We start from the raw sequence: 25,072 nt of genomic DNA, 5'->3' as shown, positions 1-25,072 counted from the left end.
AGACAGGAAAAACCAATTTTTATCCCATAAATTACAACCATTTCATGAAATTACTAAAACAGATAGAAGGCCTGTTTCTGACATGACTTTTACTATTAAAATTTTTAATGATATTCTAGACAGACCTAATTTACTCAGCTTAATTACCTTCTAAATAGCAACTATTAGTTACTGGATCCAACATTCTTTCTAACTGTTACAACACTATAACAATCTCTTACTCACTCAACATTGAAGCTGTCATCTCAAAAACAGAATGTAAAGATCTTAACGTTTACCTTGATAGCAAACTTATATTTATTATTAGTATTAGTAAATAGGTCGGAAAATATTAGTTTTGTCCTACGTCTAAGTAAATAGGCGTACAAGTGTTACGTTATATTTCACATTAGTCAGAAGTACACTGGAATTTGCATCGTGAATTTGGAATCCACAATAAAAACTTTACATGGATAGTAAAGAACGTATTCAAAACAAATTTAACAATAATTTTGAACGTACATTTCAACACTCGCAGCAAAGGCGAGTAGTAGCTGATTTAACATTTATACGTAGAATTACAATAACATCGACTGTACTGAACTTTTGTCCCTTATTAATTTTAACATACCTTTGGGACGTCCACGACAGTTAGCGCTATTCCAAACGAATAATTACAAAACAAATGCAGCAGCTAATTCGCCAATTAACCGTGTTCTTCATTTATTCAATAATATTTGTCTCAACTTTAACATCAACATTGTCCAAATTTAAACGTGGTAACATGTCACACACACTCACACATACACACACACACCTATACACTACACACATCACCTGGTAATTACTGAATATACATACCATATACAAGACATTACATGGAAACATAATATCATAGGTACCCACCATGAAATATTTAATATCTGTAAAATGTTCATCGCGGTAGCCAATGTACTGTTTATTTCTATAATATAATAAATACTGTCCGGACTTATACCTGCTTCATACGAGACTTTTTTTCACACTGATCCACATATCGGGGCCTATACGATTTTTTTTGCTTTACACGATCATTATTTTCATACTCGATAGTTGACATTACATTATTATTATTATTATTTTTTTTTAAATTTTTATTCCAGATCTCGGGGAGGGTGGTGCAATCCCACGAGCTCCATATTATACATAGAATATATATAAAGTAAATATAAAAAAAATATTGTAAGATAATACATACACAATAAACGAAAACAAAAGACCATAATAATAATGCAAAAAAACATAATGAGATTAAAGTTTTTTTTTTTAAAGAAAAAATATTTTAAAATATATATATTTTAAATATATATATATATATATATATATATATATATATATTGACCTCTTCCCGTAGTATGTTGATCCAGTAAGAAGTTGTTAGACTAAGTTGATCCACCTTTAACACCATATAACTTGGCAATTATGGAATACATCTGAATGAATTGACAACAGTGGTACAATAATTATCAATGTTGCCAGTTTGCCAGAAAAACCATTTGATGTACTGTTCATAAAATTTTCAAAATTTGTATGGAAATCGGATGCATAATTTATGTTGATCTACCCAAATTGGCATACTTATGTTGATCTCATATATATTGATCTATTCCCGTAGTATGTTGATCCAGGTAAGAAGTTATTAGACAAAGTTGATCTGTGTCCCTATATATGGTTTTACTAAATGAACCAACCAAGGGGGCAATCGGTGGACTGTTCATCACAAGGTTTTATCTGATTCCGTAATCTTTTGTGATATTGAAATCAAAGTATTACTCTCTAGAGTCAAATATCGCATGAAATGAGTGTGAGATGGTACCGTTTCAAATAAAAATGACGTGTGTTGCTTGAATTGTTTATAAGAAATGTATACGTATTTAGATTGAAACGAAAATTTCGCAAAAACAAATCCATAAAAAAATCATAACTTAGCAGGGGTACACGGGTTCATAGGGTGAGGTTTGTCTAGTTCCTGGCGGCGGATGCGTTTGCCCATCTACTGCGTGGCGGGCCGGATCGAAAGAAACTGGTTGAGGGATACTTTTCGACCATAAAAATCCGAAATGGCGGCAAAAGGAATAATGTTATGTAGGAAATTTTGAACCTGTATCTTTTACCATCTCTCCTGATTACGCTTCGTGACTTAGTAGGGGAGGCCGGGTTCTTGATTATAATGGGTAATTAATGGATGATTGGACGCGGATGGAGCTAACTAAAAACTGTCCAAAGAAGCGAAGCTAGCAGTCCACAATGTAGTGCTGGTACCTACCCTAATATATGGAAATGAGGCATGGAATTGGCAGAAGAAGGCTGAAAGTAGACAGAATACTGTAGAAATGAAATCCCTGAGGCATATGTGCAGTAAAATCATGTATGACGAAATGTGCGTATGCTGTGTCTATTCTACAGATATTTTATTAGAGCCTGTTAAAAGGAGCTAGCAGCATTGATCCCCGTTGCACCGTGCACGTGCTTGATACTCGACGGTCCGAGCGGAATACACGTTCACAGTTAAGTTGATGTTATCTTTACATATATGAACGGGTCGTTTCTCCGACTCGTTTTACCGTAAGTCGGCTCGCATGTGGAACGAGCTATCAGCATCTGTTTTTCCTCCTCCATATAATTCGCGCCTATTTAAGACCAGCATTAATAAATTCATTCCTACAGCCCCTACCTTAACCCGCCTCATAACGCTGCCCAACCGGTTGGCGACATAGTTTCTCTGTATTTAACGTGTAAAGATAGGGGCGCTCTAGTGAGAGGTGTCACATAAAAAAATCGTACCGCCGAATTTGAATATGGAATAATTTCCTTTTGCCGCCATTTTAGATTTTTATGGCCAAAAGGTATCCCTCAACCAGTCTCTTTCGATCCGGCCCGCCACGTAGTAGCTGAGCAAACGCAACAGTGTACCCCTGCTAAGTTATGATTTTTTTATGGATTTGATTTTTGCGAATGTTTCGAATAGCTCTAAAGATGATTCTTTTAAAATCATCTCATATTTAATATTATAAAACAATATGACCGGAAATCAGCTGAACTAAAAAAACAGCTACAAGGTGGTTACAAATACTATTATATTAAATCAATTTTGTCATTTAATTCCCAAACAATGTGTATATATATATTCCTTTAAATTAAAATAGCAACTTCACATTAGAAAAGAGAGGACAACGAACAAATAAGTACATTGACTAAGTGTTACGGACGGACATGCACTTGAGCTTATAAAACTTGGGAGCTGTACTCACAGAAACTGGAGTTTAGTTGTAATACGGGGTCAATTGTACCGGTATAATCATCCCCCAAAAACATTAACACAGAAACCATATAAACTACTAAATGCGGTTTAAAGCTAACGAATCCACCTAGATTTAATCAATAATCCCATATTTCTAGATTCCATAAGTACCCACTCTATTGTGTACCTAGAGGTAAAACTAAGATATTGCACAATATTGGCAAAATATGGCAGAAATCGCTCCAGTGGATAAGTAATAAAACGAAGTTTATAGGCACTTTATAAAAAAAAATGTCTAAAGAAACAGATAAATTTTTAAAACAATTATGAATAAAGTACATTCTGGAATCGTTAATAAGTCATTTTGAAATATTTCGCCGTGTTTAGTAATCAATAGTATCAGGAAACGCGGTGGCAAGACGTAGAATTCCATAGCCGTTGATTATCAAAGACAAAACAATTAAATATATGAAATTCTCTGTATGAAATTAGTTTTCATACAGAGAATATCCAAATAACCCTTTTTTGTGAATAAAAACATATCGGCTTTTTAGTTATGATGTGGTGTGATATGATTTGTATTTTTTTATGAAACACTAATATGAGGCATGAAGGAATTATCAAAATTTAAATAAAATATATTGAAGTGTTTTATCTTATCTTTTAGTTGGTATTACTATAAACTGCACATGTTAGTTCTACTTCTGCCATGTTTGTGCTAAAAATACTTTATTCAACTTCTCGAAGCAAGCTGTAGCTTTTTGTAGGAAATATGATATCTGATTATAATATTGTCAATATTTCTTTTTTCATTTTTTACAAATAAAAACTTGTGTGAATACCGCACCAGAGTCATACAGTCCTAACCGCTCCCGTCTGGAGCCAGTGAGACTATGGCATCCTCAAAGGAGATGACGAGGAGGAAGGTGGGAGAGTACCTAGCTATTCAGATATAACCAAACACTAATTGTAAAATAGTGCAAATTAATTTTAGTAAAATTTATTTGAACCCGCGACCTTTGGATTGCTAGTCGAGAGCCACCTCAAGTAGTTTGATATGTTTGGTGACTTAGCAGGAGTGCCCGGGTTTATGGGGTGAGGTTTGTTCGGTTCTTGGCGGCGGATGCGCTTGCCTACCAAATGCGTGGTGGGCCGGATCGATTAATCCTCTTTCAACGCATCGCCTTGCAACGCAGTAGGAGACTTGGATTCTTATGTTTATCACTCGAACACACTGACCCCCAGATTACTACCCACCCATCATACCTATTTCCTTCCCAGAACTCACTCTCATTCCTTTCTTTCAAAATACCCCCAACACAGCATTCACAAAGATGACATAGGCCTTGAGGGTTACGATTTTCCTTAGGGCCTCCTGTGTGGAGACGATGTAAAAAAATACAAAAAATAAACAACTTTCTCGCTAAATCGTTGGCGGTGACTAATGGTAGGGGTATTGGTTATCTAATAAATGGTTCCCGGGGCGGCGGTACACATAATTGTGATAGTTCTCGAGGGCTCTGATGTACAGACATTATGGCTCCTGTTGATTGACGAACATATACTAAAACATCGTTGGTTGGAATCGGTGCTTGAAATGACTTTAGCCGTGTTTAGTAAAAAACAAATTGGAATTAATTTTTCAGCAATTTCAATTTAAAATTTGAAAGATTAAATTCTCACCAATCTAATCGCCGCGATTTTAATAGGCACATATTATGGATATTACGCTTTGTTTCAACTTAATCATTACAAGAAACTTACGTCGGGAGAGATGGTAAAAGATACATTAAAATAAAATTTGATTCAATCAATGTTCAAAATTTCTCTTATAAAATGACTTAGACAAATCTCACCCCATGAACCCGGGCACCCCTGCTAAGTCACGAAACGTAGTAAATGATGCATTAAAGTTACATTTTTGTTTAATCAAGTTCAAAAGGTTTTTTAAGCATGGATTTGACGTTTGCGAAAGTTCCATTTCAATATAAATACGCGTGAGGCAGTCTATCCTCTTTAAGTACAGAGTCATTTTCATAGAATATGGATGTTCTAACGGAATCTAAAAAGTACCACAACGCGCGCGAAATTGGCGGTTACAAGTTACAACACATACAAGCGGTCAAGTTTGTCTGAAATATATAGATCAACAAAATAAATCGTGTAAAATGTATATGCGACCGAAAAATGGGCGTGGCTTACAGCTAAATCTCGATGACACAAGTTGATCTGTAGGGATTTACATATGTATGCCAGCTTGGGTAATGGATCAACATATCCGGGGTGGATCAACAAATGCAAACGGATCAACATATACCTGGCGTACCGTCGCGCGAGATCAACATAGTACGAGAGGGGATAAATATATATATATATATATATATATATATATATATATATATTTATCTATGACATCAGGATTTGGCTCCATCGCTTGTAAATAGGTCCCTGCCAGAAGTGCAGTGCTGCCATCACAAGACCGTTTTCGCTCGCGGCTAGTCGTGTTCGAAAGCTGGTGATCCGTTTTTTCATTAGTGCTCGGAATCCGGGAGCACACCCTTCTACAAACATCTCAGTGGCACTGCAGTACCAGGACAGCCCAAAAAGTATTTGGTAGGAATTGTTGTACTGTACTTCCATTCTTTTTAAAGATGCTTTGTTGAAGTTGGTCCACAGCTCCGAGGTATATAGGCTCGTGCAGTATGTGTTAAAAAGTTGCCTTTTTGCTTTCGGGCCACACTTGTTAAATCGTCGAGAAATCATATTTGCTCTGATGCACAGTGATCTTCTCTGTCGCTCAATATCCATATCATCATTGAGCTCCGCTGTTACGATGTGTCCTAAGTATTTGACCTCCGGTTTTTCAGTTATTTTTGTGCCGTTAAGGCTGACGGGTAGTACTTTTCTAGGGCCTGCGCCCGTTTTAAATACTAGTAACACAGATTTAGTTGGGTTGTAGACCATGTTATGTTCAGCGGCATATTCTTCGCATATCTTTAATAGCTTTCTCAATGCTTTAATGCTTGGAGACAAAATAACCATGTCATCTGCGTACGCAATGTTATTTACGCAAATGTTTCCCAGGTAACAACCTACATTTGCCGAGGTGAGTTTATTGCTTAAATCATTCATATAGACTTTAAATAGAATTGGCGATAAGCTTCCCCCTTGCCGCATTTCGTATTCACTGGTACTGACATTTTATTTTTCCAGATAACTTGGTTCTCTTATTGATGATGCCAGATCGCCAGAATGTTAATTATTGAACTGGGTACATTCCTTTCTTTTAGTTTTTTCCAAAACAGTGCATGAGATACTCGGTCGAAAGCTTTACTTAGGTCTAGAAAGCAAGCATACACTGTTGTTTTTCTTGCCTTATAATATTCGATACTTTGTTTCCAACTGAATATTGCCATATCTGTTGACAATTTAAGTTTACAACCAAATTGGTTGTCGGACGTAAATAGTTTGGCTTCTATGTAAGTTTGTAAAACCCTTTCAAATATTCTGGATATTATTGTGGCTAGAGATATCGGCCTGTAGTTGGAAGCACTGGATATTTTTTCTTGTCTGGATTTAACTATCGGTACTATAATTGTACGTGAGAAGTTTCTTGGCATATGCATATGTTGAAGTATCTGTGTGAATAGCGTTGCTAGAAGCGTTTATATTTTTTCACCTGCATTTCTAACATGTTCAATGCTCAGGCAATCATAACCGGGCGATTTTCCAGCTTTCATTCGTTTTACAGCTGTTTTGACCATATCTTTCGTAACGATTATGTTTTCGTCCTCATCTTCGCACGGTTTTTCTAAGATGGTGGATTTGTTTCTTTCCGATATTTTTGAAAAGTTGGTTATGAAAATATAAGAAATCTTTTCTGCGTCCGATTCTCCTTCAATATGAGTGGATATCTGTGCTTTAGCTTTTAAAACGTTGCCTGTTTTTTGCCAAAATTCTTTAAAGTCTTTGTTCTCAATTGCACCTGATATTTTGTCCATCCTTATTTGTTCCGCTGTTTTTTGACATTTTCTTAATTCATATTTAAATTTTCTTCTCAGTATTTTTCTATTTTCTGCCAAGGGACCCGACCGGGGTTTTCCATTTTCAATCCATTTAATAAGTGCATTTCGTGATGCTTCATAATGAATCGATACATTGTCGTTCCATCCAGGAATATGTTTGGATGTGGTTCTATTATGTTTGCGCCCATTTTCAAATAAGTTTTTAGCGGCAGTACTTAGTGACTCTACAATCCTCCCATATAGTTCGTCTATGGCATCTTTATGAAACTTATTTTTGCATCCTGACTTTTTACAGAGTTCGACCCCGCTGCTGCATTTAATTCGGTTTGTTAAAAATGATGCAGTTGCAGAATAGGACATATCTGCGAAGTATTATGTGCTCTCCATTTTACTGGATCTAAAGCCATCGGGGAAATTTCCTTCGTTGCGGTTATACCTGTTGTTTCTAAACAAATTGACATGGGCCGGTGATCTGTCCAGTCAACATCGTACTTTACCGAAATATTTTTTGTCATCTTTTGAATTGTGGCCGTCCCTATACAGTGATCTAACCAGCTTGTTGTGTTATGTGCATCACTAACATATGTGTAAGAATTTTCAGGAATTTTTTCAATATCGATGCAGTGATATTTGTTTTCTTTGCAGAATGATAATAAATCTTTCCCAAATAATGTTCTTGGATCGGCATTAAAATCACCCATAATAAGGCAGTTCGTATATTGTTTATCTTCAATAAGTGAATGTAGGTTTGCCAGGCATCTTGAAAATTCGGGTATGTTATCATTGCAGAAAGTTGGCATGTAAACTGTGAGAATGCACAACAATCCTTTATCCAGCTTTATTTCTATTCCCGATAACCTATTGTCATTGCAGTCGATAGCCTTGGCCCTTATTGCGCTCCGCCACAATACGCCCGTCCCACCGTAAGGACGCCCTCTAAGTATGCCGGTAGATGTATCTATGGCAGATGTGCCCAAGCTTGAAAATTTTGGGTGTATTTCTGAAAGATAATTTATGTCAGTGGGTAATAGCCATGTTTCTTGCAATAAAATGACATCATATTCTTCACATATTTCGTGAATAAATTTCACGAATCTCACTGATCTGCAATTGATACTAATAATTTTAAGAGGATCCATTGTTTAGGTATTGTTTGAACTTTTGTCTGAGCTGTGATTTCTTTCTTTGTAGATTCGATACACTATTCTTTCGGGCCAAAAATCTTTTTCCATAAAAACACTGATTTTCTGCGCGAGGATTATTATTTTTAATGTTTTGAACGGGGTCGGTTTGAATGGTTTGAGCCATTCTACGTCTATAAAAGATTGGTTCTTAGAAGTAACATAGTTTTTGAGGTCATCAACACTCGTTTCTGTTGCAAATCTTGAGGCATAGATTGCCGTTCTTAGAGGAGCTGCCTTGATCATAGATATGGGCCCTGTTCCCTTGTGATTTTTATTAACTTTTCGTTTTTTCACCATTGTAAAACCTGTATTATCGTTGTTTTGATAATTTCGAGATGTCTTTGTATCGGACTGCGGGCCGTTGTCTAACGGTTTCTGGGTTCCTACGTTTGATTTATTAGCTAGTGCATTAGAGTACGTCTTTTGTTTGGTGTGCGTACTAATACTGTCCTGCTCCGTGACCTTGAAATTGACCAAGGGCATTTCTTCGATACATTTAGGATTATAATTTTGATTATTGACATTTATTGATTTCAACTCGGCCCTCAAAAGGGTCATCTGCTCTCGTAGCTCATCTACATCATTTTGTTCGCACATTTGTGCCTTTATGGTAAAGAGCTCAGTTTTTAAAGACACAATATCTTTTAAAAGTGAGGTTATTTCAACTGAATCAAAACAAAATAATATTATTTATTATATATTATATTTATTATATTTATTTATATTTATTATTATATATTTATTAAACATTATTTATTAAATACAAAAGAAATAATATTTTGAGACGGTACTAAATCGTCAAAAAATAGCAACACCTTGAACATATATCACAAAGATGAAAGCATTTGTCACTGTCATTTGCGAGCTGTGACACATGCTGGGCCATTATCCAATAGATGTTTTTTTGTTTACCCGTTCGTCCTTAGGAAAATGGCCTACCTGATCACCGAATCTTATAGATACGATATTTTATCTAATATGTATGAAGTGAAACTACTAAAACAAAATTAAAACATTTAAATAATTAAAAAGTGTTTTTCAATATGAAGTTAACACAAGTAGATATTCTTTATTCTATGATTTAAGAGTACATATGTAAAGTTCTTGTTTATTATCTCCTTAAAAAAATGTCAAAACAACAAACGTACACGTACAATATTACAATACAGTAATACACATTCACAATCAGTAATAAACAAATATTGTAGTCTTTTAATATTATTACTGTATATGGCAGATGTCAAATAATGTTCCCAAACTGTACGAAAATCGGTAATACCAACACATGTTCCTTTTTTCATCCTGATTAGACAAACTCGATGGAAAAGGTATCGTGTACAACGGGTATTAGACATTTAGATAATAATAATAACAAAGCAGTTTAGTGTCATTTCACTTCAAGTACGCTCTACTATAACGAACTTAAAAATAGTAATTTGGTTTCAGTGGTCATGTTCTTAAAATTATTCCTACAGGGCGCCTTACGCAATACAGATCTAAATATATAACACTAAATGTACAGTTTATATAAAGCAATGACAAAATAAAGAGTAAAAATAACAGTGCTATTATAGCACAGGACAATACAAGAACATTAAAACTAAAACATTATATAAAACAGTAGGGAGTTTGTGCTCTGAAATGAGAATATTCCGAGTAGACATTTAAAAAAGGTACAATAAGGAGGCAACCAAAACCAAACAATTACCGGAAGTTTGAGAATATGGCTTATTATAAAACTTTGAAAAGAAGTTAAGATTTATGAATGGCAGGAAATTTTGAATAATTTTGTTTTTAAAGCCTGTTCAAATTCAGGCAGATTCTTGCTTGTACCTAGATTGCATGCAGTTTGTAAACCCTTTGGCAGAAATAGTAGGTCAATGGTAGGAAATCGTAGGAATTTAGTTATAAGAAGGATATAATAATGATACACTTCATAAATAAACTCTAATGTTACCATATTACTATTCCTATGTTTGTTTTAAACCCTATATGTATAATTTGAGAGTTATGTATAATTTAAATATCAAATTTTACTTCATGATTTCTGTTCGACTTAATTATTACGTGCGTATGTTATCGAGTGTTTGTAAAAGCCCGTACGGGCATATACTATTATAGACAAATATGTTTGAAACGCATTAATAATATTTATGTATGCAGCTAAAGCCATTGTGCATTCAAATAGTAAATTTCCCACATATCATGTAGATTTCAGGAATTATTATCTCCCAGCTGCTATCCCAGAACACAATTAAAATTGTTAATGATATGTGAATATCATACACGAATTAATTTATAACGTATGAGATACGTTGCTGTTTGCATTTGATTAATTACAATACGTTTTGAATTGTGCCTAGTTTGATATATTCAATTCAAGCCACACTGTACCCGGAATGTTAATGGTGTCCATTCGTGCTTATCGCCATTCTGAGCGGAAACAAGCTTTAATAAACCTGGAAACCCTTTTACGAATTTGGATTATCAGAATGTTATTCAGCGGAATATACTTTGAAAAAACTACCAACATAGCAATGGTTATTAGAGCTTTTGTATTGATGGGCATGCTTCAGAGCCCGTAATTATGGAACTTTTGAAAACGATTGTTGGATACATGTGTTTATTTCAATGATCCTCGAACATTGCGTTCTAGTTCTTCTTCGTAGGCCTTGTGGCGTCAAACTCAAATATTAATTCCACACAGGGGACTCTGAGGAAAATAATTTAACACAGGATCTATGTCACTGTAAGCTTTAGGCGTGCGTTTGGCGTGTTTCCCGAATTTGTTCCCGGCGCCGAAGGGATCAATGACAGAATTACCATCTGACGCATATGCTCTGAAGATTGCAATCTTAGATCCAAAATCTATGAAACGGACAGCTTATTTATGCACACCGTCGAGGAATAATTTTTAAGTATTTTAGGGCTCCCATTCAAGAGGTTGCTGTCAGATTCAACGATGGGGCGTAGAGCGAATGCGATTTATTCATTGTCAGCCGTTATTGTGTACTATCTGCGGTTCCTGATGTACCAGTACAGTACGCCCTGCTTCTGAGAGGATAGCTTGACTCTAGCATTGATTGAGACTTTTGGAAAAAGATCTCCTTATTTTTTTCCACTTTTTGCAATTATTTTTGGCGGCTCTCACCCATTTTTATTTATTTTTTAATCTTCATCCCATCTTGCATATAGCGACCTTTTCTCTCCCAGCTAAGGACGCCATTTGATGATATTCCAACAGCCATCTCTAAATTAAGCTTCGGGCTAACATAGCTCGAATTTAGGTCGATGATAATGTGGGTCATCTTAGACTTGTTCTTTATTATGTATTGGTTGCTCGGAGGGAAAATGCGAATAGTATTGAAATTCAATCATCAACAATAACTATACTTTTTAATATTAATATTCGTGCTGGAATCCTATTGTAACCGTTATCATAGGGATTTTTAGTGACCCTTCACCCTATCGAAGTCAACTTGGGGTACGATTCTCCAATTTGTAACCCACATTACAATATTCATGTGAAAGCAATTGAAATAATACAAAATAAATTCTTACGTTTTCTAAGTTTTAATATGGGTTGTAGCGGCAGCGGTTCTATAAATTGATAATTAAGAAATCAATTAATAAGACGGAAATGTACGTTGCAAGTACCTATCTAGAATAATAGCGAAGTCGGTTTGCGAATACAACCTGTATATAAAGCGGCAACATCGCGGTACTTAAGTCAGTCTTACAAGAGAGTCAGTTCCACTAAAGTGTACAGCTATCGTCCCATTAGGGCGTCGCCCGGCCTTAAAGGGAAGGTTTCAACTAGTTATCAGCTCTTCAGCCACAACGCCTTGGACTTGTGACAACTTACCTGGACACCGCATACTTCAAACTGGAGCACCAGGAAGACTCAACGTCTTCACCAGTGATGAACACCACCTGCAATTTATGTCTGTCTGAAAAAAAGCTGAGATGCCTTGAGAATATGCCATTTTTTGTATTCTCAAATATACTAAAAGCGACTGTAGAAATAAATCCTTAAGACAGATATGAATATATTATCTGCAGAGTTAAGGTCAAGGTACACACTTACAGACCGTAAGGACTTATTGAATTTCCAATATAAATTATTCAAATTCAAAAAAGTGTGTCTTAGTAAAATTACTTAATTTATAGAGTCTTTTTTGTAACAAATCGAAGAAACAAAATTTTTTTTTTGTTTCTTCGATTTTTTGCAAACCCAGTTTGCCACCTCTTACCAGACCTGACGGCTCACTAGCAAACACCGCCACCGAAAAGGCAAACCTATTAGGGAAAATGTTTGCGGAAAACTCGACCCTCAACGACGGAGGTGCTATTCCGCCGTCGGTTCCTCACTGCGGCTTCTATATGAAAAAGCTGAGGATCCGGCATCGGGATATACTCCACGTCATACGGGGGCTCGATGTTAACAAAGCTAGTGGACCTGATGGAATACCTGCCCTGGTATTGCAGAGGTGTGCTGCGGAAATAGTTCCAGTTTTGACAAAGCTCTTCAAAATGTCCCTGAAGTGTGGCACTGTGCCCTCTGGTTGGAAAAAAGCAGTCATTCACCCTATTCCCAAGAAAGGTGACCACTCCAACCCGGCCAACTACCGCCCCATAGCGATCACATCAGTTCTGTCCAAAGTGATGGAACGTGTGATCAACGACAAACTGCTCACATACCTCGAGAAGAACAAAATTATCAACGACCGTCAATACGGATTCCGGCGGAACCACTCGTGAGGTGATCTTCTCGCGTATGTGCCTGCCTGGGCGGTGCCTGGAACGTCGACGCAAACGGTCGCACTAGACATATCCAAGGCCTTTGACCGGGTCTGGCACCGAGGACTTGTCAACAAATTACCTTCTTACGGACTTCCCGCATCCCTGTGTATGTGGATTGCTGATTTTTTAAGGGATAGGTCGATTCAGGCGCTTGCTGACTGTTTCACCTTTTCCTCGCACTCCATAAATGCTGGCGTCCCACAGGGATCGGTTCTCTCTCCGACTTTGTTTTTGTTGCACATCAATGACCTTTTGACATGTGCACCGATTCATTGTTACGCGGATGACAGTACAGTTCATGATAGCTTTTCGTTTGACAAGCCCCCAAAGGGCACACAAACTCCAACGGCTCGGAGGGCTTTGAAGCAGAGAATGGACGGTTATCTCGAGAGTATTTCCTCCTGGGGTAAAAATAATCTCGTCGAATTTAATGTTTCAAAGACCCAATCCTGTCTGATTACGTCTAAAAGGGATCCAAATGATAATCTAGTCTCCTTCAACGGAAGCAATCTTCCGAACAGGCCTTCCATTGATATGCCTGGTATAACTATAAGTGACCAGCTCAAGTATGGGGGCTCCACCGAAGCCAGAGTAAAGTTGGCCTCTCAGAAGCTGGGCGTACTGTACAGGGCCCGCAGATACTTTAATAATACACAACTGCTGACCCTGTACAAATCGCAAGTGCGCCCTACTGTCGAATTTGGCAGCCATCTCTGGTCCGGAGCCCCTAAATACCTGAAAAAAACCCTTGACTCTGTGCAAAAACGGGTGGTCCGTTTGATAGATTCCCCAATCCTAACAAACGGACTGCAATATTTAGAGCACAGGCGTCAGGTAGGTATGCTGTCCTTGTTCTATCGGTATTACAATGGAAGATGCTCTGAGGAACTAGCGTCATTGATCCCTTCGGCACCGGTGCGTAGTCGAGATACACGCCAAACGCGCGCCCAACATTTGTACACAGTTGACATTTGTCACATGAGAACGGGTCGCTTCTACGATTCGTTCTTAAGTTCAACAGCTCGGCTGTGGAACGAGCTGCCGGCCTCTGTGTTTCCTCCCTCCTACAACATGGGACTCTTCAAGACCCATGTTCACTCCTTCCTCTCCACAAAAAGACCCTCCACACAGCATCTTCAAAGATGACATAGGCCCTTAGGGAAATTATTTTCTTCAGGGCCTCCTGTGTGGAGTTAATATAAAAAAAAAAAAAATACCCATATACCTCTTCTGTATATCCTTCCCTTCCCCACTACTTTCAGCCTCACAACATACCACAATTGGAGAAGGCATATTTTCACTGGCTCCAGACGACCGGGAGCAGTTGAGACTCATGTGCAGTTTCACAATAAGAAAAGTCCGGTCTCCACCGACGCGGTGTCGAACCACCGGCTTTATCGACACAACCACTCCACCACCATTCATCTCCATTATTCATGGTATTGACCATCGACCTGAAAGATTCACCGTCGACTACATTCACCACGTGGTGTCGATCTGTTTTTAATTTCAGTGTCAAACAATTTGTCGATTTTTTCAATTTGCGTTGGTATTCCAGGACGGACCGCCAAACATCTCGGTCGTGGCACAAACTCATTGCCTCATTCACATTAGTACATCGGTCATACATACTCTTCTGTTATCTTGTCATGGTCCTAATCGAGTATCTGTAACTTAATCGTGCTATGTCTTCATCGGGCGTCACCGACTTCTTCTACTATTCGCGTCATACATTCTCCTTAAACTCCTTTCTTCTTCTTCTTTAATCGCTCTACATGCCAAAAAAATATAAACGTCCCTTTCTTAATTTAATCAGCTTTGCATTCTTTGAAAATCTCCATATTTCTCACATGATCGTTCATGGTTTTACATGAAATCTCATTTCTGCAGCATTCAGTCTCCTCCAACATTGTCCAACGCCAAAGCAAAAGGTTTACTTGAAAAAATTATACCCGCTCATGGCGCTGGATAACGTCGTGTAAAATTTGATATTCGCAAATTCACGTGTTTGCTTTTTCAACCCATTTTGCTTTGTCACCTCTCCCACCGTAGATAGGTAATCTGTAGATAGGTATCTAGATGACACGGAAAATGGCTTTTTCATGTATTATCCCTCTAGTTATATATTTTATATAATATAATACTAGTGTCAACGTATTCAAATAAATTTTTAATGCTTCGTATTTGTTTTCAATTAATTTTTTCTTGGATTATCTTTTGGAAGTTGTTTTTCAAGTTTTTTTTCTTTACAGGTATTGGTTTAAATAATAATAGTACTTATAACTGGTAGGTGTGGCATTTAAATTCATTGAATGAATTTGTTTTTGACGTGTTTGGTGACCAGAACCAAAGAGCCTGGTGCTCCTTCATCTTCCCACAACCTTAAGCTCCACTATATACCCCTATGGGGGGATGCAGAAGACTGTTTGTTGTCATTTTGAATAATTGGAGGAATTTTGGTAATGTTATTGTTAAGTTGACGGCCGGCATAGTCCAGTGGTAACGCATTGGACTGCCATTCCGAAGGTCGCGGGTTCGAACCCGGCGTGCGCAAATAAATTTTATTTGATTAATTTTTGTTATTTCACAATTAATTAATTAAAATAATATATAGTTTATTTGCGGCACGTTCCAGAGTCTAAAATACTACCAGTATCGCCCTGGTGTAAGACCACCATTCAGAATTGAAACGTTGCTCCAAATGGCTTTAGCCGTGTTTAGTGACTAGATCTGAATAGCCAGGTACTTCCCCTTTTTACTTTTAGGTACTCCCCTCTTTCCCTTCCTCACTTACCTTCAGCCTCACAACATCCCCCAATTGGGGATGCCATAGTGTCACTGGCTCCAGACGGGAGCAGTTGAGACTCTTGTGAGGTATTCACTATAAATAAAAAAAAAGTTCTGTTTCGAAGTTGTTCTTTTTCAGTTTTAATTATTGTCAAGCTGTTTCGGCGTTCGAGACCATTATCATGGGACTACTTACTTACACATTGAGACGACTTACTTATATATTTTTATTTGCCTTTTCACATTTCACTTGAAAAATCATATAAAGTAGGGTACGGGTAAAAATCTTCTCAGATGGTTCTCATCTCACATTAAATATAGAAATCAAATTGTTGCCCCAAAACGTTACATATCACAGATAATAACCCCTTTCTTCGGGGGTACCTCAAGGTTCCCATTTGGGGACCCTACTCTTTACTTTGTATTTCAATGACATCAAGCAAGTCATCAGTCATTCTGATTATATTCTTTACGTTAACGATATGAAGATATAAAAATGCATAAGCTCAGTAGATTATTGTAAAAAAAAAACAAAACAAGTAAAATTAACGAAGAGTGCACAGAAAAACAATTATTTCTAAATATTTCTATGATGTTTCGAGTGAAATGTTAAATACGAAGTGTTCAGTAAAAATTGAGGAGAGGTAAATAAAATTATGTATACAAAACATCTCAATGCGGAATCATCATAGTTTGACAATTGCCTTTAATGCAGAAATAGCTATCACAATAAATAAATCCAAAATACTTGCTGACCTGAAGAATAATCTTATAAAATTTTGTAAAGGTACTTTGTGTGCTTGTTTTTTAAAGATGCCATAATTTCACTGGCTACGGTTAGTGGGGAGCAGTTTTGGGTCAATTATACGGTATTCAATTCAATATGTGTATGTCTACCCGAAATAACTTCAATCTTCCTTCACGTGAGAAAAGAGTGAACATGGGTCTTGAAGAGATCCACACAGAAGAACGGAGGAAACATTCCACAGCCCAGCCGTTGAACCCAAGAACGAGTTGTAGAATTAACCAATTTTCATATGACAAATGTCAACTGTGTACGTCAAAATAAATGAAGCTAGTTCCTCAGAGCATCTTCCGTTGAAGTACAGGTAAAATAAAGACATCAGTTTTCTTTCAAGTCGGTATAAATTACGTTTCTAATGATTATCGATTCAGCGGTCAAAATGATATTTCATAACAAACAAAATAACTTGGGCTATTTCGTTATTATTACCAAATTCACTGAAGGAAAACTGGAACACTAAAAGCGGTGAGTCATTATATTGTCTTTGAGCACACATAATCAATCATATTATAATGTATTTATTTTCATGATTCAAATGTCAACCGAGAATGGGATTGTGATGGACTCGCCCTGGGATAATTTTTTTTTATTAGTGATTTATTATGGTGGGAAAGAAATTTTCAGTTGATCTCACGACATAGGAAATTACCAGATGTTGGACAACTGATTTTAAAACAAGTGTTTAGATTTATTATGGTACTAGAGAAAAAAATAGGAACATGCACTGTATCGTCAGAGAACTCCGGGGTGGTGCTAAAATTCTCAGATTTAATCCAGTGCAGTAGTAATTGGTTTGCCAAGTGTAAGGGGCGGATAGAAAAAAAAAAACCTAACAAAATCAATAAGAAACAATTCAACTAGGTTGAGCAATGCTACTAAGTGACTTTCTAAGTATGAAATACGCCGTTAAATATAGTTACGTAATTTTCTAAGGATTTAGACAAATTATAATTATGAATAGCGAGGTAAATAACATTTTAACAGGACGAGTTTAAATTAAATTAAATTCTCGCAAGAAGATTTAAAAATAAAACTATTACATCATAATTATTTAATACATCCTAGACCGTGTTGATAATAGTAAGCCGAGCTAAAATGCTGGTGGGCCGACACGCCACTGGACTGAGGGGAGTCATGTTTCATCCTTTGAACAAAGAATTGGACAGTTTACTTGAGAAGTAACAATTTATTGGTTTTGAAACGATTTAAATTAATGTGACGGGTTCTAGAGCTCATAATTAATGGGGTCTTTTAGTGCGTTTCTGCCCTTGGATTCACGAAATTTCGAGAATTCAGGAGACATAAATTAGAAATCGCATATGGTGATTTGGGGGTTGGTTTGGGAAGCGGGTCTGGATTTGAAAGCGCGGGGAGACGGTCGAGACAGTTAGCGTTGAAGAACGGGAGAAGGAAGTCGATAGCCAGCATCGGTCAGCGTTGTAGTATAGTCAAGTCGATTAAAAGCTAGGGGATGCGTCAACAAAGAATTTATGATTTATGACACGAACACGGCTAAAGTCATTTAGTGTAGAGGGAGTGATTTTTCTAACAGCATGAGTAATTTACTGCATGTGACTGTGTTTGTTTTTTTATAATTATTTGGATTGTTGACACTAAGATGTATCGGTAAGTCTATTATAATCTAATTATTAACACTTATTTCCCTAATGTAAACCAAATAATCCAATTGTATTTTGAAGTAAGGGTATTTAACTTGAGTACTATAGGTACCCGTTAGCGAAGGAGGCCATAAATCACCTATTGCATTGAAGCGACCGGGTCTTGGCTATTACAAAGAGGACGAAGAGCGGTTACCCTGAAACCGCTTTAGATCATTCAACAATAGACATTTTTTATGAGTCAGACTATTTTATGCAATTTAAAATGATTTAAAAATTCTCCAGTAATAATATTTAACGATTAGGTTATACGGAATTCATAAAATATATTTAATTAAATATAACTCATTCAAACATCACTCTCACTTAGCCATGTACAGCGAGTGCACCATTATTTCAACTATTAGGGCTACGTGTGTATATCTACATACTCCTAATACCTACTTCCACGTTCGTTTTACGAACTTTGTGAAGGCTACGGTGTATTGTAGTTATTACAGGGGTTTCTCTGTTAGCATATAATTTTCATCCATTTTTGAATCGGGATAACACAGCGGATTGAAGCTAGCCGCCGAGAGAGTGCATCTGTCTGGCATTTCTATTCTGTCAAGTAGGATTTTCATTTTTCATAAGGATGGCGGGGACGAAGTGTACGAATTTTCCGTAGGCTGTCCTATCTTATCTAAGCGACAAAAGCGAAGGGAACGAAATTTGTGATTGGCTTGCCTAATAGGGACTTTTGTGTTAGCAAAGTCGATAACCCTGGGTACCGAGATAACGTTTATTTTAGTATAGCAGCGCCGGCTTTTTCCCTTGCTATTGGTGTGGTTGAGTTATTCCCGTAAAGCATCGGTTTCTGTCGAAGGTGTTGGGGGACCAACCTGAGATAGTTACCCTGAATAGACCCCTGTTTCGAGTATTTTCAGCTGGTGAGAGGATGCTTTCACGGAGTTCCAATCGAAGGGAACGAAGATTGCTAATGGGCTTTCCTACTTGAGTTGGCTTTGGTAGACGAAGGAACGAAGCGGGTAATGGCTATGCTATTCTTGTCTGGCGTATGGGGAGGATTTTATCGCTGACAGAACGAAGGGATCGTGACGAATATGAAGTTGTTTCGGCGCTTTCTGACGTCCTTCCTGTCAAATTCAATAAGTACTTACCCCACTATAGGAGGAGAAGTCATCCAGAATTAGGTTAGAAATTGACTCCGACTGAAACCGTTTGAGCTGACGGAGATCGGATGATTTCAGATTCACGACCTGATGATTCCAGTATCCCTGATCCTTAGCGCCGGAAGTCGAGGATATCACTTTCTACCATTCTTTGATATTTGAAGCGAGCGGAGGGTGACAAACGATAGAGCGAGTGACCATGACTTTGAAGTGGGGTAAAATCTCCCGTCTCGGAAACACTCGTTATGTCGGATGGACGCCCCATTCAAATTAAATATTGACATGACTATTTTGAGTGTGGACGAAAGACTTGAAGTATGTTCTGTATTGTACATATGATAAATATGTGTCATTACCTCTACTGGAACGAGAAACTGTATAGACTGGAGCCAGGAGCTATTTGGAGTGGCGTGACTGCAGAGGCAAAGTCGAACAAACTGAAGCTGGATCTAACTTATTTTTTACAAGCGCAAACCAGGGGGTGTTCACGGGACTCCCGAACTCCTGACGTTGCTGATGCAAACCACTTCAGTATATGTTTATGTTCGAGGTTAGTAGAGTGGACTCCTAACTTTCGGCATGCTGGCGAAGCTTAACTCATCATCGATTTGGGGGAGGTTGACGCGACCTAAACCTCGCGCTACCCACGTGACCCAAATGGTTCCTGACACCAGGCTATCATGCCACCGGACCGGAGCAGCTCCTTATACCTAACGGTAAAAGATGAATCTTCTTCAATCATCATCATCATCAACATCATCATTTACCAACAAGGACCCACATCCCACTTCCATCACCCTCCGGCAGGAGGCAAAACATGTCATTATTTCATCTGTCGCTGAGCGATATTCAATTCATTTCTGGAGGTGTTGGGATTGGACCATCAACTTGGCTGCTCTCGAGCTGGTCACGTTGATGGATGGGATTTGGACGGAGACCAATCGAAAGCGACACATGTTTTGTCTCTAGCTATTCCCAAAAATATCTACTCATAGAAATAACTCACAATACTAACAGTCCATAGTCAAATAATTAACTTAGAATTTTGTGCATCTTGAATTGAATTGTCTATAGCGAATTTCATGTACTTGTCTTGTATTGTACTTGTATGTATTTGTATGTATTGTATGTATTGTTGTATGTATTGTACTTGTATGTATTTCATGTAATTGTCTCATTATATTAGCACATTATCGACTGCAGCAACCGGAAACGTTTGGGCGAGCAAACAAGGTAGGAAAAGGTAGTTAAAATCAGGGTAGTCGGTCATTGTCTTATTTTCAAACCATACAGAATGTAACACGCCTCATCTAAAAAGAACCAAAGTTACCACAACCAATTAAAAGGATCCTTCAATGAATTAATCACTGTCGAAACAAAAAATTACACAACGTGACATATTCATTCGTTAAGATTGAAGGGTTGATAAACCGCGAGAAGTTGCAAATCAAACGTAACAAAATATTAATTCGTTAAAAAGGTAGGGTAGAACGTTTAAAAACATTACAGGATGGTAGGCACGCGTTTGCCACGTTTTCGCTACGACTGAAGAGATCAAAACATTAGATTTATCAATAGAGTAGCTTGTAGTCAATTGGAATTGAAATTGATCTCTCAGCAATATTTTATACTTTTTTTGTGATATTTTCCTAAATTTCTTTGGAAATATAAAATATTTATTCAAATTGATAACTTACAAATGTTATTTTAAGAATAATATTCTCAAAAAACTCAAAATATTGGGTTATTTTGGGTATATTGGGAGATTTCTCCTTAAAATCCAAAGCCACGCATAATTTGACCATATTTATTATGTTAACCACTGCTTTTCAATACATCTGTTTATGTTAGTGGTAAATTACAATGTGTTTTTTTAATGGTCATAAAAAAAGTGTGCACAAGTATTTTATTTGTTTGTTCGCAATGATAAACAATTTCTTAGAAAATTTCTTCTGAAAGTAGGTTTTCACACTGTAGTGACATAATAATAATCAATAAAATTGTTAACGATTCTTTGTTGAATACTTTTCCACTTCCAATGACCGTGTTATTCTCCGGGTATCAATTCTCAAATGCAGGCAAAGTACTGCTCGAATGTACATTCATTGGTCGACATTTTTATTCTCGAGTCTCGTCAAAGGTACACACTAACATACGCCAAACGTCAAAGGTCATTCCACTCGAACAATGAGTGGGTCGAACCATTCGTTGTTCGAGTAAAATGATCAACTATGTATTCGTCTGCCGATTCGGATTTGTTCTTCAGCCTCGCCCTCTAACCTCTCCACTAAAGTTAATCTATTTAATTTAAGAATATGTATATCATTGGTATATTAATTTGCTAAATTATGCAGGCGAGGAATCAGCGAGTTTGCTACAAGGTAACATTGAATAAGGTCACTATGCCTAGTGTGTTGAGTAGGTACACTTAATTTGACCAGACTCAGAAATTTGCAACAGTCGAGTTATGAATTTACAATTTTGAAAAATAAGCACAGGTGGCTTATCCCACGTCGGTCCTCAAGTGTTTTTATTTTAAATATATTTAATAAAAAAGTGAAGGTACTTAATTTGTTCTAAGGGGATATTAAATTTAATAGTAATAAAGAGTAAAAACTTTCGCTGATTTCTTTCAACATTTCTGATGTGAGTTTTATGTTGAGGTGATCAAATAACTGAATTATACTCTATCTGGCTACGAAATAATGAGACAAATATTTTTTTTAGGTCAGGAAGTAAATTAAAGTTTTTAATGGTTTTCAAGCCAAAATCTTAATATTTGATAATTTATATGGTGTAACAATATTCTAGTTTTTCATTACATATAATTTCGAGGTATTTTTAGTTAGAATCTCCAGTTATATATGGTTTACCGCACAATTCAATAGAATTGGAGGTTTGTTTGGACATAAAATTATTGATTTACATTTGTGAATATTTAACTATAGATTGTTAGTAAAACACCAACTAAACAATTCATGTAAATTTGATTGAAGCTCTTGGCAATCATTAATATGGGTAATGTATTGGTATTTTTTTATGAAATTGGCAAAGAATATAATTTTTCGAAGAAAACTTCTTCTAACTGCTTTTCACTTTGTGATGGCATTATTTATTTTTTATTAAAACACAAATAACATTGTTTACATCACTTTATTTCGATACAAAATCTCAACATGTTTCATGAACCAAGTTCACTTCATCAGGAGCACAAGTATACTTGTGCTCCTGATGAAGTGAACTTGGTTCATGAAACATGTTGAGATTTTGTATCGAAATAAAGTGATGTAAACAATGTTATTTGTGTTTTAATAAAAAAAATAAAAAAATATATATAAATTGAACGTTGTTGAAGCAGGATGTTATGTCGTTAATAAAGAGTAAAAATAGTACAGGACCTAAATGGCTACCTTGCGGTATATCGATAATAAAAAGTATGAAAGGTGTAAGACCTAAATGGCTACCTTGCGGTATGTCACTAGATTCAGTATCTAATAAAGAGTTTTTAACAAAGTATATTGACTCAACAAACTATGTTATAAATAAGTTATCTGGTATCCAACTTCGATTTTTAAGGTCCTTGGTTTCTTAAAACAATAAGATCTGATAAAGGTCACAATATGGAGAAATTTGAATTCAAATGGTTTGACGGTAATGATTGTGTAAATTTTTTTATTCTTCACTCATTCAGTCACTCATTCGCCTTTGTATCTAATAAACAATAAGTTCAACATTATGATCGCAGCACTTCCTGTTGACCTCATTTTTCAAAATGATTTGCACTCTCTCTCTTAATTTTTGTACTTACAAATTTGTCACTTATACTCATGAATTTACATTAATTAAATACCCAATTCGTATCGTTCGAGAGCAAGTGAATGATTTTCTTATTCATGAACTCACTCCCCCATAATCCATTTGAACGAGATCATCATGCTCCACATCCACTATACTAAAGTACGTGACAATACCTAGCATTTATACACCTATGGCCCTTTATGTGGTGACGAACAATTTATATAAAATGTACAAAGTAAATATAAATACGAGTTATGCAGACGGAAATCGCATATGAATGACATTGGCATAATATGAACCCATTGATGCAATCAAAATCGAATAACTACTACAGGCACAGTTTCATTGTGTGCCAGTCTGCATAAAGAGGCTGTGCGTTTTCCAGTGTATACATTTAGGCTTCGGCTCACGAGGATGACAAAGCGTAAAACCTTGCGGAACCATACGTCATGATGCGATAAGTGTTGGCGGCCCTTGTTTCCACGACAACGGCACATATACGATAGGCAGGGTTGGTATTATCTAATTGGAAACGTATTTTAATGGAAGCAGGAATGGGAAAACGAATTGCGAGCCATTTTTTGCGCTGGGGAGGAGTTTTTTGCGAGACGAATTAACGAGGTGGTAATAAAAATTGTTGGGTGGAGTTAGAATTGTCATCTTGTACAACAGTCCTGTAGTTAGTAGGAATGTATATTTATCGGAGCAAATGATAACGATCGTATTTTGAATCAATGGTTATAAATAATCCCTTGAACGTTTTAAATTTTAAGTTCTTAAAAAAAATAATGTAATTTCTTAAATTACTCTCTATTCACGAGGTAAGTTGAAAGAGTAGTTTTATGAAATTTCAGTAGAAAAAAATAGCAAAATATGCTACGAAAATTATAAAAAACACTTTTTTAATATTATCGCGCTCCCTCTAATTTTTAATGATTATTATTTCTTCATTTCAAAGAAAATTTACACTGCATGATACATTTTGATTTCAACCACCAATCCCCTGACATATTGAAGATTATCATTATATACATTATAGTTAGTAAATTAGACAATTCGAATTTAGTTGTGACATGATATGTGATTTCAACATCCAATCCCCAGACAGATTGAAAATTATCATTATATACATAATAGTTAGTAAATTATGCAATTCCAATTTAATTCATATTTTATGTGTCAGATAATTAGTTGATAATTAATTAAACATTGATAAGTGTTATATTTCATGTATATGAATTGAGTCAAATGAGGAACGAGAGAGATTTGTGGAGGGAGATTAGAGGATACTGTATTTACATATCTCCGTCTCTAGCCATCTCAACTAAACTTCACGCCTTGAACATATAATGATTTGATAGATAGTTTGTTCATAAACAAAATGTATGAACGTGGGAACGGATAACGCCAACAAACGCAGAATAATTGATATAGGGTGAAGCTTTGGAAGAAGTGTTTGAAATTAAATATTGCATATTAATATTATATAAGTTAAATTTTACTTCAAAACACAAACAAATCATAATTATCATCACATATTAATCATTCGCTTATTAGTAATCTAAACATAAATGAACAGATCAGAATACCCTGGCTCTCTCCCTTCTTTTTCCACAACAC

This window comes from Hesperophylax consimilis, chromosome 21 (assembly GCF_061612785.1).
Source record: "Hesperophylax consimilis isolate HC1 chromosome 21, BYU_Hcon_1.0, whole genome shotgun sequence".
In the NCBI taxonomy this organism is placed as follows: Eukaryota; Metazoa; Arthropoda; class Insecta; order Trichoptera; family Limnephilidae; genus Hesperophylax; species Hesperophylax consimilis.
This window is presented reverse-complemented; position numbering follows the sequence as displayed.